This window comes from Protopterus annectens, chromosome 2.part1 (genome assembly GCF_019279795.1).
Source record: "Protopterus annectens isolate FY-2018-M chromosome 2.part1, PAN1.0, whole genome shotgun sequence".
Lineage (NCBI taxonomy): Eukaryota > Metazoa > Chordata > Ceratodontiformes > Protopteridae > Protopterus > Protopterus annectens.
Genome location: NC_056729.1, coordinates 455,080,990 through 455,096,740, shown reverse-complemented (window position 1 = coordinate 455,096,740; position 15,751 = coordinate 455,080,990). Strand labels below are relative to the sequence as shown.

Below are 15,751 nucleotides of genomic sequence, written 5' to 3'. Positions count from 1 at the left end.
CATGTTCACTATATGCTTACATACAGAACATGCTGTCACAGAGTATTGTCCATGCCTAGATTTCAAACACCTACATACCAAGCACCATTATTGCTCCACCAGCTCATACTGATACCAACCATATGGGTGTCAGTGTGACAGATACTTCATATGAGTATCATTACATCAATATGCATGACACAAGGTGCATGCACATCACCTTTGCATAACAACATTCACCCACTGACTATCACATGGATAGTGGTCCCCTACATACATATCACATTGTACATGGTTGCAGTACACACATATGTCACACACAGTCCTGTGGTTACCGTATTCCACTGTGGCATGGATATCCTTCTTCAAGGCCACACCTATCTGTACTGTGTGTGATGCTGGTACATAGGTAGCCATTGTACCTGTGAACTACACACATCTACACACAGTCAAGGGTACAATACCACATTTATGGTGTACCTTCAACAACAGCTACAGCTTTACATGGCACAACATTGACATGCCATGATGTTTACTGAGCTCAGACAGTTTACATATGCGGCTGAACTACGGACAACACATCTGTACACATCTGCATACCACATACTCAGGGGTGTCTTCTTCTGCTCTGACACGGCCCAGGTCCACCACATTATTGATGCATATACTCCTCATACATGACATCTGCGGTGGGCACTGTGAACGAAATGCTCCTGGATATGTGCACACACCACACTGCATGGGCTGTGCTTCTGTGTTACATCCACAAACCTAACACACACCATGCTGTGGAACATAGGTCCTGTGTACATCCTGCAGGGACACACAGTAGCACTGTTCGTGTGATACCTCCCTTGCTGTTTGGGTGACACATGTAGTCCTGGTATCACCACAGCAGCTGTACTGTGTAGAGGTGCAGTTGACACCTGCCTCTGCTGTTCACAGGACACTACCATGGAGAGGTGACACTACTGTGTACACTGTACATGTGCTTACACATGGACTTGCCAGACTGCATTGTAGCCCACTATGCACCTGTGCAGCTACTACAAGTCCTTTGTGCATGGTTACTTGGTGTCCCTTCCATTTAGAGTAGCTATCATGCTACTACTATGTCCCATACCTACAGGCCATATGTATCCTGTTATTGTACATACCAATAGGCGATACCTGTATACTGTGTAGGATATCTGTCATATCTACCTAGACAACTATACATTACACATATTTCACATAGTATCCCCTAATGCAGAGCATACTAGCACGTCGGCCACACCTTACATATGTCATCAATGGTATATGCCCATATACATGCGTGCTGTGACAGTATACATACATGTACTATCCCCTGCTATGGCACTTCCTTGTTGGACATCCACTACCAACAACAGCATGTGGTATGGCATTGTTCTCTTTAATGCCCTCCTGTAGCATCCCTTGTGGTGTCTCTGCTGTGTACATAATGTCCCTCTGCTGTACACACGGTTTCTACAAGCGTTGGTATGCTCAGCAAGACATCACTACATAACTACCTTTCACCACTTTATGCATTACGGACAAGTGTAATTAATTACAACCACCATTCACATACAGTACAACTTATTAATACAGATCATGTGTTACACAACCTTACATATCGTGTGTTCTACATACCTTGTTGGTGTTTCGTTTAGTTTAGTTTATTGTTTTGTCATTTCCTTTTGTTTTCAGTACTTTCAATAGTACGACGCTTTCTCAGTATGAGCATACGGTTTGAATATCTTGAGAGTCATCCTTATATACGTCAATACCTGCAACATGTGAATCCATCCCGCCAATTGCTGTTCCTCAGTGAGTAATTACGTGCATATCACCTGTGCATCTACTCCATTCGGAAATTATGCATCGACACTGGGGTATAATTGGATTCTCCACCTGGGCGTTGGCTATTTGCCGTACCTTCGTGGAGATGGTCTGTATTCTGTTATGTTATGTGTAACTGCAACTGCTATGCATAGGGACAAGTATATTTTGAATTCATGTCACCCGTGGATTGTGTGTGATAGGTGTAGTATTTGGTTCAACATGTGGGTGTACCTGTCCTGCTGACGAATGATAACGGAGTATTGCATTCAAAAACTGTAACATGGCTGTTTTTTTCCTTTATACAACACATGCAATTATGCATCCGCCTTTAATTGTGTCTCCCACGCGATATGTTGTGGTTATGCAGATGTCATTGACTGACTGTATGTTTGTGCTGCTATTACAGTTTGTATTCCTTTATTATCTACAGTGGGGGATATCAGTGGTTGTACGTAACGGATACGGTTTGTGGGCCTTGCATCTCTACATAAACAGTATAGTTGTCTGTGTGCTCCATCCCTACTTGGAGAGTTAACAGTTAATAGTCTTTTGTTATGGGATTGTAGGTTGGGCTGTTGTTAATTGGTTTCAATATAGTCTGCAGGTGAGATTGATGCATGTATACCTCCATAACTTATGCGGTATATCAGCGGCTATGTGTACGTGACAACTATCCCTTGTCTTTCTGTCCCAGATATTTGCAGTCATTGTGGTCATGTTGTTGAAATAGCCTGTTTGCCAGTGGTTGCCACATATTCATATGGGAATTGTTTGACACTTGTGGAACAAACAGCGGTGTTTACAGGCCAACACGTAGCCACGGTCAGTACTGAGGTAGCACATACTTTTTTCCGCGATACATACCTATTGCTGTGTGACTTTGCCAACGTATCATATTGCATGTAACATATCAGTGTCGTACATACAGGCATGACTATTCCATACGTGTTTTACATTTCTTATGGGGAATATTCCTGTGCTACCATCTGGAACATTTTCACTTTGTATCGTTCTATGTCAGGACACACCTAGCCAGGGTGGGGCTGTCACTACTACTCTGGGACTAGTAGTGAACATATGCCTGAGGCTAGTTTACCGTATGCCTACACCTAATATTCTGATCTGCCTCTAACTTGGCACCAACATACACATGTTGCAGACACACACACATTACACTCACACAGCGACGCACACGGCACCCTCAATGCACACGTACACATACTACGGCACTCACGGGGATGACTCCACACAGTACCTACGTGGACCGCAACACTGGCAGCGGTGACTAACTCTCCCTTCATATCATCATACTATTACCCGTGCATGTACTGTTACAGTACTGTGTTCTGTCGGTCTTTCAGCCTCGCGGTTATGCATATCGGTATGTTACACGTTCCATGGTTGGCGGTATCCTATTATTTTGAACCTCCCAGATGTTCAGATTGTCATTGCACTATCTATAATATTTACAGATATCGCTGGATACATCTCAGTCACCTTATATCCCTCTAATTCCCTTTCTTATCTGTATTATATATATGTATATGTGTACATATCTATATATATATATATATATATATATATATACACATATATACATATATATATATATATATATATATATATATATATATACACATATATACATATATATATATATATATATATATATATACATATATATATATATATATATATATACACATATATATATATATATATATATATATATATATATATATATATATATATATATATATATATATATATATATATATATATATATATATATATATATATATATACATGTGCGGCGAACGTGGCAGGCACACAGCAACGCCATATGCTGTAGGACTCACGTACTGTTCAGGTGTTGGCGTTACATGTTCCACTGGCTATTGGGTTTACAGTGTCTGGGGGCTGCCTATGTAGGAGTCACACATAAGGCCACCCATACATTACAATTTACAGGTGGTCATGTTTGTGTGCCATCCATTTCACTGTGTGTGCAGGTGGGGAGGTGTCAGTCCATGGGGCCTATGCTGTCAGAGTATGTGCTATACGTTCCCTCTTTGCCAACCTCCATCTGCCTACTGGGGCTGGCACAGTGTGTTCATGGTCTTGAACCCTCTTTGCCTGGACTGGCCTTGGCAGTTGTGGTGGGCTTTGTGACCCTTCACCATTATGTCCCTGCAGCAGCTGCTTCCGCAGGATCATATTATGTAGCATGGCACATACTATAAATATGTGGGCACATGTGCCTGGAGAGTACTGCAAGGCTCCACCAGATGTATCCAAGCACCGGAACCGTGATTTCAGCATCCCGAACACACACTCTATGATTATTCTGGTTTGTGCGTGTGCCTTATTATGGCATTCTTGCATGTGTGTGTGTGCATTTCTGATGGGAGTCATCATCCACGGCTCCAGTGCATAGCCAACATCCCCCACGAGATGGCCTTGTGGGATGTCCCCCCTGACAAATACCTGATACAGCTGTGAGGCATTCTAGATATGGGAGTCGTGGTAGCTTCCAGGGCTGCCAGCACACACATCCATGATAATGCCCTGGGCATTGCACACAACCTGGCAATTGATGGAGTGGAATCCCTTGCAGTTTATGTAGCGTCTACCCTGCTCACCAGGTGGTGACTTGATTTGTATGTGCGTACAGTCTATCGCACCCAGTACCTCCGGGTATTGTGCCACACGGTGGAAGTGGTGCATATTGCTAGCCAAATCCTCCTGAGATCTGGGGAAGTATATATGCTCATTGGCATGTGATAACATGGCATCCAGGAACTGGTGTAGTACCCTGGATGCTGATGCCTGTGAGATGCCCATTATATCTCCAGTTGGCCTTTGAAAGGTACCTGTGGCCAGTATTTGCAAGCTTACACATACCTTTGTGTCCACTGGGATGGGTTCCCCTCTGTTGATTCTTGTTCTCAGGCGTGGCCGACACAGCTCCACTATTTGCTGTAACATGTCCCTGTCCACCCTGTAACGCTCTACTATCTCCAGGTCATGTAGCCCCTGGTAGGTTACCCATGGTCTGAACACTCTCCTTCTCCTCCGAGGCCAGCGGTGGTTGTCGGCATCCTCCTCCACAACACTGTCTGTCTCTAACACATGCTGATGGATCACAGCTAATGCAGCACCCAACATGTACATTTTAAAAGTTCCCCATGTGTTTACACCTATGGTGCGGTGTTTGGGAATACACGGCTGTGTGTTGTGTGCATTCACACTTTATACTATTGTGCTGTGCACACCGATGATGTCATAGGGTGGGTTTGTACGGCCATATCTAAGGGTTATCTTCCGTGTTTTACCGATGGAACTACAACAGTGTTGCCTTTGGTGTTGAATTATTTTTGCCTGCCATGGATTACCTTTCGACCTTTCCTTACTATTTCTGCACATTGCACCTACCATTTTCTGGCATGTATCCTGCAGAGCACTGTCATTTGTACTTTCATGGACATGGCATATCATGCGTTTTGTGTGCTACTGCCATTGTGCTGCCAGTCTGCTTTGCTCTGCTGTGTCAGGTCTTCTATCTTTGCAATCTGCTACCTCCCCTACTTTCTTTGCATTCATATGCCTCCCCTATCCCGTTTTGCAGGTTTCTGCATGCAGAGTTGTCAGCTGCCGTTGATTGGTCTTCGTGGGTTGATTAGTGTTGATTGCTCATTAGTACTCCAATTACACTTCTTCCGCATTTCCTTATATTCTTCACATCACCTTCCTGTTTCCGATATTGTTTGCGGGCGGCCAGATTACTAGGTTTCGGGAACGTTGTCATCCTCGTACACATGCACTTTTGCATGCAATGTGTGCTCTCAGCTAAACTATTACCCCACACCCTGGTCCTGCAGCTTTGATTAGCGATGTACAGCCCAGGTTTGCTATGCTCCAATGTGCTTACTGCTACGGTGGCACACCCCTCTGTAGATGTCATGTATTTCCTCTGAGCCACTCCTTGGTGTTTTACCGCTGCGCCGTATGGTACAACCTTACTCCGGCGGGACATTTGCGATTCAGTATTATCTGCCTCATTTGCATGGCATTGACTACTAATTCATAGTTACCATGCCGAAGACTGCCGCAAGTCCTTGGCAACCCTTGCACCGTGGTTGTGGTGTTCCATGCATACCATGGTGTATTATGCTGTAAACCTGATTTCTTTTACGATGCTATTTTATAACATTGTTATATTATTTCATTATGTTGCACCTTCCGCACACATGTCCTGTGGTTCTGATGTGAGTTACTGTGGACATGACATTTAAGTTGTTATTTATGTGTTGTGCATCTTTTCTTATGCCATTGTCTGTGTATTTCGCCATTGGCATATGTTAACAGTGTGATACCTGGGTCTGACACTCTTCCATTACTCCGATGTTATGTTTGGGAAAATGTAAACCGTTTTTTTTTTTGGTTTACATTGCCGTGGGCTTATGCTACGCCTGCACCACTTCGTGAATCACTATATGCCTTCATTTGCATGGTGACACACTGCACATAGGGTGATTAGCATACCTACGCCGAGGGCTGCGGAGATCTGGTGTACGCCGGTAGTGCACGTGGAACTGGATTGTACCTGAATCGCTCAGCGGCCATATTTGGCATTATAACGCCTATGCTATGCATGCGCCTGGCGCAAGATTCATGAATCCCGGGGATTGTCTTTCTCCCTGAAAATTAGGAAAGGCTGACAAAGAATAAAGTGAGAAATAACTCTAATTTTTGATATTCCTTCTTTTGCTTTTTGCAAATGGGTAATTACAGCTTAAACCACCAAAGTGAAATCCAGGATATTTTTTTTAAAACAAAAACAATGTACCGTAATATTTTCAAATGTGACTGTGAATTTTTCACTCTACTCAGTTCACATTCATATTGCTAAAGAATCTTTTCTCAAGGTTTTCAATTTCAGTAACAAAACTTTAATTTTATTTCTTTATCATATTTTAAATGTTGTACAAAGCGTTCCACAGTTTCTTGCAATATTACCAGAAATAATTTGAACTTAATTTTAAGCTTTAATTTTCAGAATGATGGAAGTTTTAAATATTTGCCACAATGGTATTGTTCATTTCAAAAATGCGGTTTGCCGGCTGTAAGCTCATTATACATCTCATTTCAGGTGCACATAGAGATATAATGTCAAAATGAAACCTTCTGTAACAATGCAGACACAACTGTGTAAATAACATTGTGTTCCTCAGTCATTTTGAGCGATATCAGAAATATGTTATTCATTTCAACTTGCAAAAAACACTAAAATGCAAATCGGCAAATGTGTAGAGGCAGACAGTTTTACTGCCTTTTTCCCTTTTGTGCAACTACACTATTCTATCATCTCATACTCCTTAAAAGTGTGTAGATTCACGAGTCACGGCATATTTTATTCTATCCAACTTTCTGATATCTCATGGGATCTGACTCTCTGCTGTGATTCCATTAACATCTTCCATCCATCGCTTCATAAAGACAACCCTTTCACAATTGGAGTTACGAAGACTACTTTTCTAAGCTAATTAACTAATGTAATGTTTAAATATACATAATGTCCAAAGCAGTTTTTTTTTTTGCTTAGAAATAATCCATTGAAAAAAGTATTTCAAACCCTCTGGGAATTTAAAAATGTAACATTTTCAAAAACACGCTGTGGTGCCTACACTTTTACACAATGTTTAAGCCTGCTCCATCACTTAACACAAATATCAATCAACCATCCTGAGGTGACTTAAGTAAGTAAACGTCCCTTCAATCACAGAAGCACAGAGGCCAAGATTTATACTATTTTAAATTAAATAAAACTTGGACAAAGCAAAGAATGAGAACTCTATTTGCTGAATAAATTGGTAGGTTCTATCTCATCCTGTTTTTCATCAAAATGCTGGCTGAACAATACCCCACAGTCTACATTTTAAATAGACAATCATTAACATATGGATTTCGTGCTACAACAACATGTTGATGGATCCAAAGGTCTACATACATTTACAAAGTATTTTGATAAATTAGGACTGTCATTTCTACTGCTTACTGAAATATACTTTCAGAAGGTATGTAATGAAATGGGTCTCTTGAAAAATCCTACCCTACTTTAAAAAAATGATATTGCAATGAAGAAGAAAATCTCCATGAAGTACTTTAATGACTTCACCTTGCCAACATTATTAAAACATGGAAATTTATCTGTTATATCTTTATTACCGCATAAATAAAATAACAAAAAACAACTTTTTACACCAATATTTACATAAACCAAAATGAGAAATGAACAATATGTCATAAAAAATAAGTGTACTTCAATCATCTGTGCTCAAAAATTGAAGAATCAACTTCTAAAAAACACAACATGCTGTCATAAAAAAGTATGTAAAAACACAGTATTTGTCTTAGAAGGCTAATTTTTACAATATGCAAAGTCTCTTCAGAGAAGGTAATAAATTGCAAGTCTGTCATAAAACAGACTTAACGGGGTATTGGGTAAAGTTTTTAAATAGCAATAATCACAACTCAGTAAACCTTAATTGCCTATGACATTACCACTGCGCAAAGCTAAAAAAGCTAACTGGGGCTCGCGCTTTCCTATATGGCAAAGATTTTGACAGCTTGTGGAGACTTTCCTGATGCATTCTGGGATCGAATATGCAAATAATGTCAATTCTTTTCAACCAGGTTTGCCATGCTTTTTCCTTTGTAAATTTTAACACTCATTTTACAAAACTGGCATATTGTTCTAAAAGATAAGAATGACACAATAGGTTTTTCACATTACATAACACTGCATTTCTGTATTTTAGCCATGTTTCCAAAATATCTCATAACACAGAAAAGGTACAGAAAATCTGTAATTCATAATGCTAAGGAGAATTCATAGACACTCTCACAAAAAACTTTAGCTACTGCACAATAGCTTAACATTAACTTTACAAATAAGATTTTTTAAAGCACAAGAAGAGACTTTTTAGAAGATGCTCTTCTGATAGTATTTACTTTATATGTTAATTAAGCAGATCATCACTGCTATTATGCAATGCTTCTACTGTCTTAGTTATCTGATTATTCACAGTCAACTCTTATTTTACTATCTAACTCAAAAGTCTGCATCAGATCTGTGGAAAGTTGATTTTTTCCGTGTCTAATTTGCACTACTACAAATATATTATAGCTTTCATCCTTGGAAGTCTTATAATGACTGAATCTATGTTATAAGATATTCAGAAATCATGGAATGTTATGAATAATTCTAAGAGCACATCTATACTATAGCTAGGGCAAAAGCTTTTTTGCCTTTTTCCATAAAGTCTGAAGCAAGGATTCAACTTTGTCGCAACTTTGCCAACAATGGGCTTTGAGCTACTTACCATTTAGGGAAATTAATTAGATGACTTTTGAATTAAAAATATCTCGATCTGTAAACTTGGACAGTACCTGCTTAATTACTCCTAAAACTGATCCATACCATTTGTACTCCATCAGTAATCATGTTTAAGAACCATGAGTCATCTCTCAGCAAACCTATATCTATCATGTTTTTGTGAGTTACAGTATACCTAATGAAATTTAATTGATATTTTCCTTTGGGCTACAAAATATCAATTCTATTTTGCTATGCCTCCTTTCTTCTGCACGTCTCTCTCTAATGCAGCAACCTCACAGTGATGTCATTTGTGAATTCTCATAGGCTTTCAATACCTATTTACTTTGTAACACCAACAGGATATTACCTCAGTCAACAGACAGCAACCTGACAAATTCCAAGCAATATATCTTTTCAGGGACTATGAGTTTCCTGAAAGCTACACTTACTCAGAAACATGGGTTCTGAAAATTATTATACAACAAAAGGTGCATAGGAGACAAAGATAAATTCTGTTTTAAAGATCATTCTGATTTCATTCTGTGCAGTTTTCAGAACTGCGTCGATTGTAGGCAGCTTTTTTTCATTACACACTAAAAATGCAGAAATATTGTCTTTCTCCCTAAAAATTAGGAAAGGCTGACAAAGAATAAAGTGAGAAATAACTCTAATTTTTGATATTCCTTCTTTTGCTTTTTGCAAAGGGGTAATTACAGCTTAAACCACCAAAGTGAAATGCAGTATATTTTTTTAAAACAAAAACAATGTACTGTAATATTTTCAAATGTGAGGGTGAATTCTTCACTCTACTCAGTTCACATTCATATTGCTAAATAATCTTTTCTCAAGGTTATCAATTTCAGTACCAAAACTTTAATTTTATTTTTACCATATTTTAAATGTTGTACAAAGCATTCCACAGTTTCTTGCAATAATTGCAGAAATAATTTGAACTTAATTTTAAGCTTTAATTTTCAGAATGACGGAAGTTTTAAATATTTGCCAAAATGGTATTGTTCATTTCAAAAATGTGGTTTGCCGGAAGTAAGCTCATTATACATCTCATTTCAGGTGCACATAGAGATATAATGTCAAAATGAAACCTTGTGTAACAATGCAGAAACAACTGAGTAAATAACATTGTGTTCCTCAGTCATTTTGAGTGATATCAGAAATATGTTATTCATTTCAACTTGCAAGAAACACTAAAATGCAAATCTGCAAATGTAGTTGAAGCAGACAGTTTTACTGCCTCTTTCCCTTTTGTGCAACTACACTATTCTATCATCTCATACTCCTTAAAAGTGCGTAGATTCACGAGTCACGGCATATTTTATTCTATCCACCTTTCTGATATCTCATGGGCTCTGACTCTCTGCTGTGATTCCATTAACATCTTCCATCCATTGCTTCATAAAGACAAGCCTTTCACAATTGGAGCTACGAAGACTACTTTTCTAATCTAATTAACAAATGTTATGTTTAAATATACATAATGTGCAAAGCAGGCTTTTTTGCTTAGAAAGAATCCATTGAAAAAAGTATTTCAAACCCTCTGGGAATTTAAAAATGTAACATTTTCAAACACATGCTGTGGTGCCTACACTTTTAAACAATGTTTAAGCCTGCTTCATCACTTTGCACAAATATCAATCAACCATCCTGCGGTGACTTAAGTAAGTAAACGTCCCTTCAATCACAGAAGCCCAGAGGCCAAGATTTATACAACTATTTTAAATTAAATCAAACTTGGACAAAGCAAAGAAATAGAACTCTGTTTGCTGAATAAATTGATAGGTTCTGTTTCATCCTGTTTTCCATCAAAATGCTGGCTGAACAATACCCCACAGTTTACATTTTAAATAGACAAACATTAAAATATGGATATCATGCTACAAGAACATGTTCATGGATCCAGAGGTCTACATCCATTTACAAAGTATTTTGATAAATTAAGACTGTCATTTCTACTGCTTACTGAAATATACTTTCAGAAGGTATGTAATGAAATGGGTCTCTTGAAAAGTCCTACCCTACTTTAAAAAAATGATATTGCAATGAAGAAGAAAATCTCCATGAAGTACTTTAACGACTTCACCTTGCCAACATTATTAAAACATGGAAATTTATCTATTATATCTTTATTCCCGCATAAATAAAATAACAAAAAACAATGTTTTACACCAATATTTAAATAAACCAAAATGAGAAATGAACAATATGTCAAAAAATAAGTGTACTTCAATCATCTGTTCTCAAAAACTGAAGTATCAACTTCTAAAAAGCACAACACGCTGTCATAAAAAAATATGTAAAAAATACCAATGTTGTCTCCGAAGCCTAATTTTTACAATATACAAAGTATCCTCAGAGATGGTAAAAAACTGCCAAGTCTGTCATAAAACAATCTTAACAGGATATTGGGTAAAGTTTTCAAATAGAAATAATCACACCTCAATAAACCTTCATTAGCTATGATATTACCACTGCGCAAAGCTAAAAAAGATAACTGGGGCTCATCCTTCCCAATATTGCAAAGACTTTGACAGCTTGTGGAGACATTTCTGATGCATTCTGGGATCGAATATGCAAATAATGTCAAGTCTTTTCAACAAGGTTTGCCATGCTTTTTCATTTGTAAATTTTAACACTCATTTTACTAAACTGGCATATTGTTATAAAGCATAAGAATGACACAATAGGTTTTTCACATTACATAACACTGCATTTCTATATTTTAGCCATGATTCCAAAATATCTCAAAACACAGAAAAGGTACAGAAAATCTTTAATTCATAATGCTTAGGAGAATTCATAGATACTCTCACATAAAACTTTAGCTACTGCACAATAGCTTAACATTAACTTTACAAATAAGATTTTTTTGAAGCACAAGAAGAGACTTTTTAGAAGATGCTCTTCTGATAGTATTTACTTTGTATGCTAATTAAGCAGATCATCACTGCTATTATGCAATGCTTCTACTGTCTTAGTTATCTGATTATTCACAGTCAACTCTTATTTTACTATCTAACTCAAATGTCTGCATCAGATCTGTGGAAAGTTGATTTTTTTCCCTGTCTAATTTGCACTACTACAAATATATTATAGCTTCCATCCTTGGAAGTCTTATAATGACTGAATCTATGTTATAAGATATTCAGAAATCATGGGATGTTATGAATAATTCTATGAGCACATCTATACTATAGCTAGTGCAAAAGCTTTTTTGCCTTTTTCCATAAAGTCTGAAGCAAGGATTCAACTTTGTCTCAACTTTGCCATCAATGGGCTTTAAGCTACTTACCATTTAGGGAAAATAATTAGATGACTTTTCAATTAAAAATATCTCGATCTGTAAACTTGGACAGTACCTGCTTAATTACTGCTAAAACTGATCCATACTATTTGTACTCCATCAGTAATCATGTTTAAGGGTCATGAGTCATCTCTCAGCAAACCTATATCTATCATGTTTTTGTGAGTTACAGTATACCTAATTAAATTTAATTGATATTTTCCTTTGGGCTACAAAATATTAATTCTATTTTGCTATGCCTCCTTTCTTCTGCACGTCTCTCTCTAATGCAGCAACCTCACAGTGATGTCATTTGTGAATTCTCATAGGTTTTCAATACCTATTTACTTTGTAACACCAACAGGATATTACCTCAGTCAACAGACAGCAACCCGACAAATTCCAAGCAATATATCTTTTCAGGGACTATGAGTTTCCTGAAAGCTACGCTTACTCAGAAACATGGGTTCTGAAAATTATTGTACAAAAAAAGGTGCATAGGAGACAATGATAAATTCTGTTTTAAAGATCATTCTGATTTCATTCGGTGCAGTTTTCAGAACTGCATCTATTGTAGGCAGCTTTTTTTCATCACACACTAAAAAATGCAGAAATATTGTCTTTCTCCCTGAAAATTAGAAAAGGCTGACAAAGAATAAAGTGAGAAATAACTCTAATTTTTGATATTCCTTCTTTTGCTTTTTGCAAAGGGGTAATTACAGCTTAAACCACCAAAGTGAAATGCAGGATATTTTTTTAAAACAAAAACAATGTATCGTAATATTTTCAAACGTGAGGGTGAATTCTTCACTCTACTCAGTTCACATTCATATTGCTAAAGAATCTTTTCACAAGGTTTTCAATTTCAGTAACAAAACTTTAATTTTATTTTTTACCATATTTTAAATGTTGTACAAAGCATTCCACAATTTCTTGCAATATTTGCAGAAATAATTTGAACTTAATTTTAAGCTTTAATTTTCAGAATGATGGAAGTTTTAAATATTTGCCACAATGGTATTGTTCATTTAAAAAATTAGGTTTGCCGGATGTAAGCTCATTATACATCTCATTTCAGGTGCACATAGAGATGTAATGTCAAAATGAAACCTGGTGTAACAATGAAGACACAACTGAGTAAATAACATTGTGTTCCTCAGTCATTTTGAGTGATATCAGAAATATGTTATTCATTTCAACTTTCAAGAAACACTAAAATTCAAATCTGCAAATGTAGTTGTGGCAGACAGTTTTACTGCCTCTTTCCCTTCTGTGCCACTACACTATTCTATCATCTCATACTCCTCAAAAGTGTGTAGATTCACGAGTCACGGCATATCTTATTCTATCCACCTTTCTGATATCTCATGGGATCTGACTCTCTGCTGTGATTCCATTAACATCTTCCATCCATTGCTTCATAAAGACAAGCCTTTCACAATTGGCGCTAAGAAGACTACTTTTCCTAGCTAATTAACTAATGTTATGTTTAAATATACATAATGTGCAAAGCAGTTTTTTTTGCTATGAAAGAATCCAGTGAAAAAAGTATTTCAAACCCTCTGGGAATTTAAAAATGTAACAATTTCAAACACATGCTGTGGTGCCTACACTTTTAAACAATGTTTAAGCCTGCTTCATCACTTTGCACAAATATCAATCAACCATCCTGAGGTGACTTAAGTAAGTAAACGTCCCTTCAATCACAGAAGCACAAAGGCGAAGATTTATACTACTATTTTAAATTAAATCAAACTTGGACAAAGCAAAGAAAGAGAACTCTGTTTGCTGAATAAATTGATAGGTTCTGTTTCATCCTGTTTTCCATCAAAACGCTGGCTGAACAATACCCCACAGTCTACATTTTAAATAGACAATCATTAAAATATGGATATCATGCTACAACAACATGTTGATGGATACAGAGGTCTACATCCATTTACAAAGTATTTTGGTAAATTAAGACTGTCATTTCTACTGCTTACTGAAATATACTTTCAGAAGGTATGTAATGAAATGGGTCTCTTGAAAAATCCTACCCTAATTTAAAAAAATGATATTGCAATGAAGAAGAAAATCTCCATGAAGTACTTTAATGACTTCACCTTGCCAACATTATTAAAACATGGAAATTTATCTGTTATATCTTTATTTCCGCATAAATAAAATAACAAACAACAACTTTTTACACCAATATTTACAAAAACCAAAATGAGAAATGAACAATATGTAATAAAAAATAAGTGTACTTCAATCATCTGTTCTCAAAATTTGAAGTATCAACTTCTAAAAAGCAAAACATGCGGTCATAAAAAAATATGTAAAAAATACCAAATTTGTCTCCAAAGCCTAATTTTAACAATATACAAAGTCTCCTCAGAGATGGTAAAAAACTGCCAAGTCTGTCATAAAACAGACTTAATAAGGTATTGTGTCAAGTTTTCAAATAGCAATAAACACATGTCAGTAAACCTTCATTGGCTATAATATTACCAGTGCGCAAAGCTAACTGTGGCTCATCCTTCCCTATATTGCAAAGACTTTGACAGCTTGTGGAGACTTTCCTGATGCATTCTGGGATCGAATATGCAAATTATGTCAAGTCTTTTCAACAAGGTTTGCCATGCTTTTTCCTTTGTAAATTTTAACACTCATTTTACTAAACTGGCATATTGTTCTAAAACATAAGAATGACACAATAGGTTTTTCACATTACATAACACTGCATTTCTATATTTTAGCCATGTTTCCAAAATATCTCATAACACAGAAAAGGTACAGGAAATCTTTAATTCATAATGATTAGGAGAATTCATAGACACTCTCACAAAAAACGTTAGCTACTGCACAATAGCTTAATGTAAACTTTACAAATAAGATTTTTTTTAAAGCACAAGAAGAGACTTTTTAGAAGATGCTCTTCTGATAGTATCTTTTTTACTTTGTATGTTAATTAAGCAGATCATCACTGCTATTATGCAATGCTTCTGTCATAAACAGACTTTTTGACTTTTGGTATTGGGTTTTAAAGGTTTTTCAAAAAATAAAAAATCCTAATTTGCACTCCTTTCGAAAGTTTTTTTTTTTTAAAAAAAAAACTTCATTGGCTTATTGAAGTATCAACTTTAAAAAGCACAACATGCTGTCATAAATTATGTAAAATACCTAATTTGTTCAAGTCTAATTTACAATATACAAAGTCTGGGAAAAACAGAAAAAACTTTTTTTAAAATTGCCAAAACTCAAAA

General features: G+C 36.7%; 3 non-coding genes across 3 annotated transcripts; all 3 read right to left on the bottom strand.

Moving 5' to 3' along the window:
* Positions 1-8,267: 8,267 nt before the first annotated feature.
* On the bottom strand, positions 8,268-8,402 carry LOC122795154. The gene has a single exon (XR_006363762.1). It is a non-coding gene; the product is annotated as a U4 spliceosomal RNA (small nuclear RNA).
* A 3,166-nt stretch (positions 8,403-11,568) lies between these two features.
* LOC122795163 lies at positions 11,569-11,703 on the bottom strand. Its single transcript, XR_006363770.1, has one exon. It is a non-coding gene; the product is annotated as a U4 spliceosomal RNA (small nuclear RNA).
* Positions 11,704-14,874: 3,171 nt separating this feature from the next.
* LOC122795166 lies at positions 14,875-15,010 on the bottom strand. Its single transcript, XR_006363773.1, has one exon. It is a non-coding gene; the product is annotated as a U4 spliceosomal RNA (small nuclear RNA).
* Between the last annotated feature and the right edge of the window lie 741 nt (positions 15,011-15,751).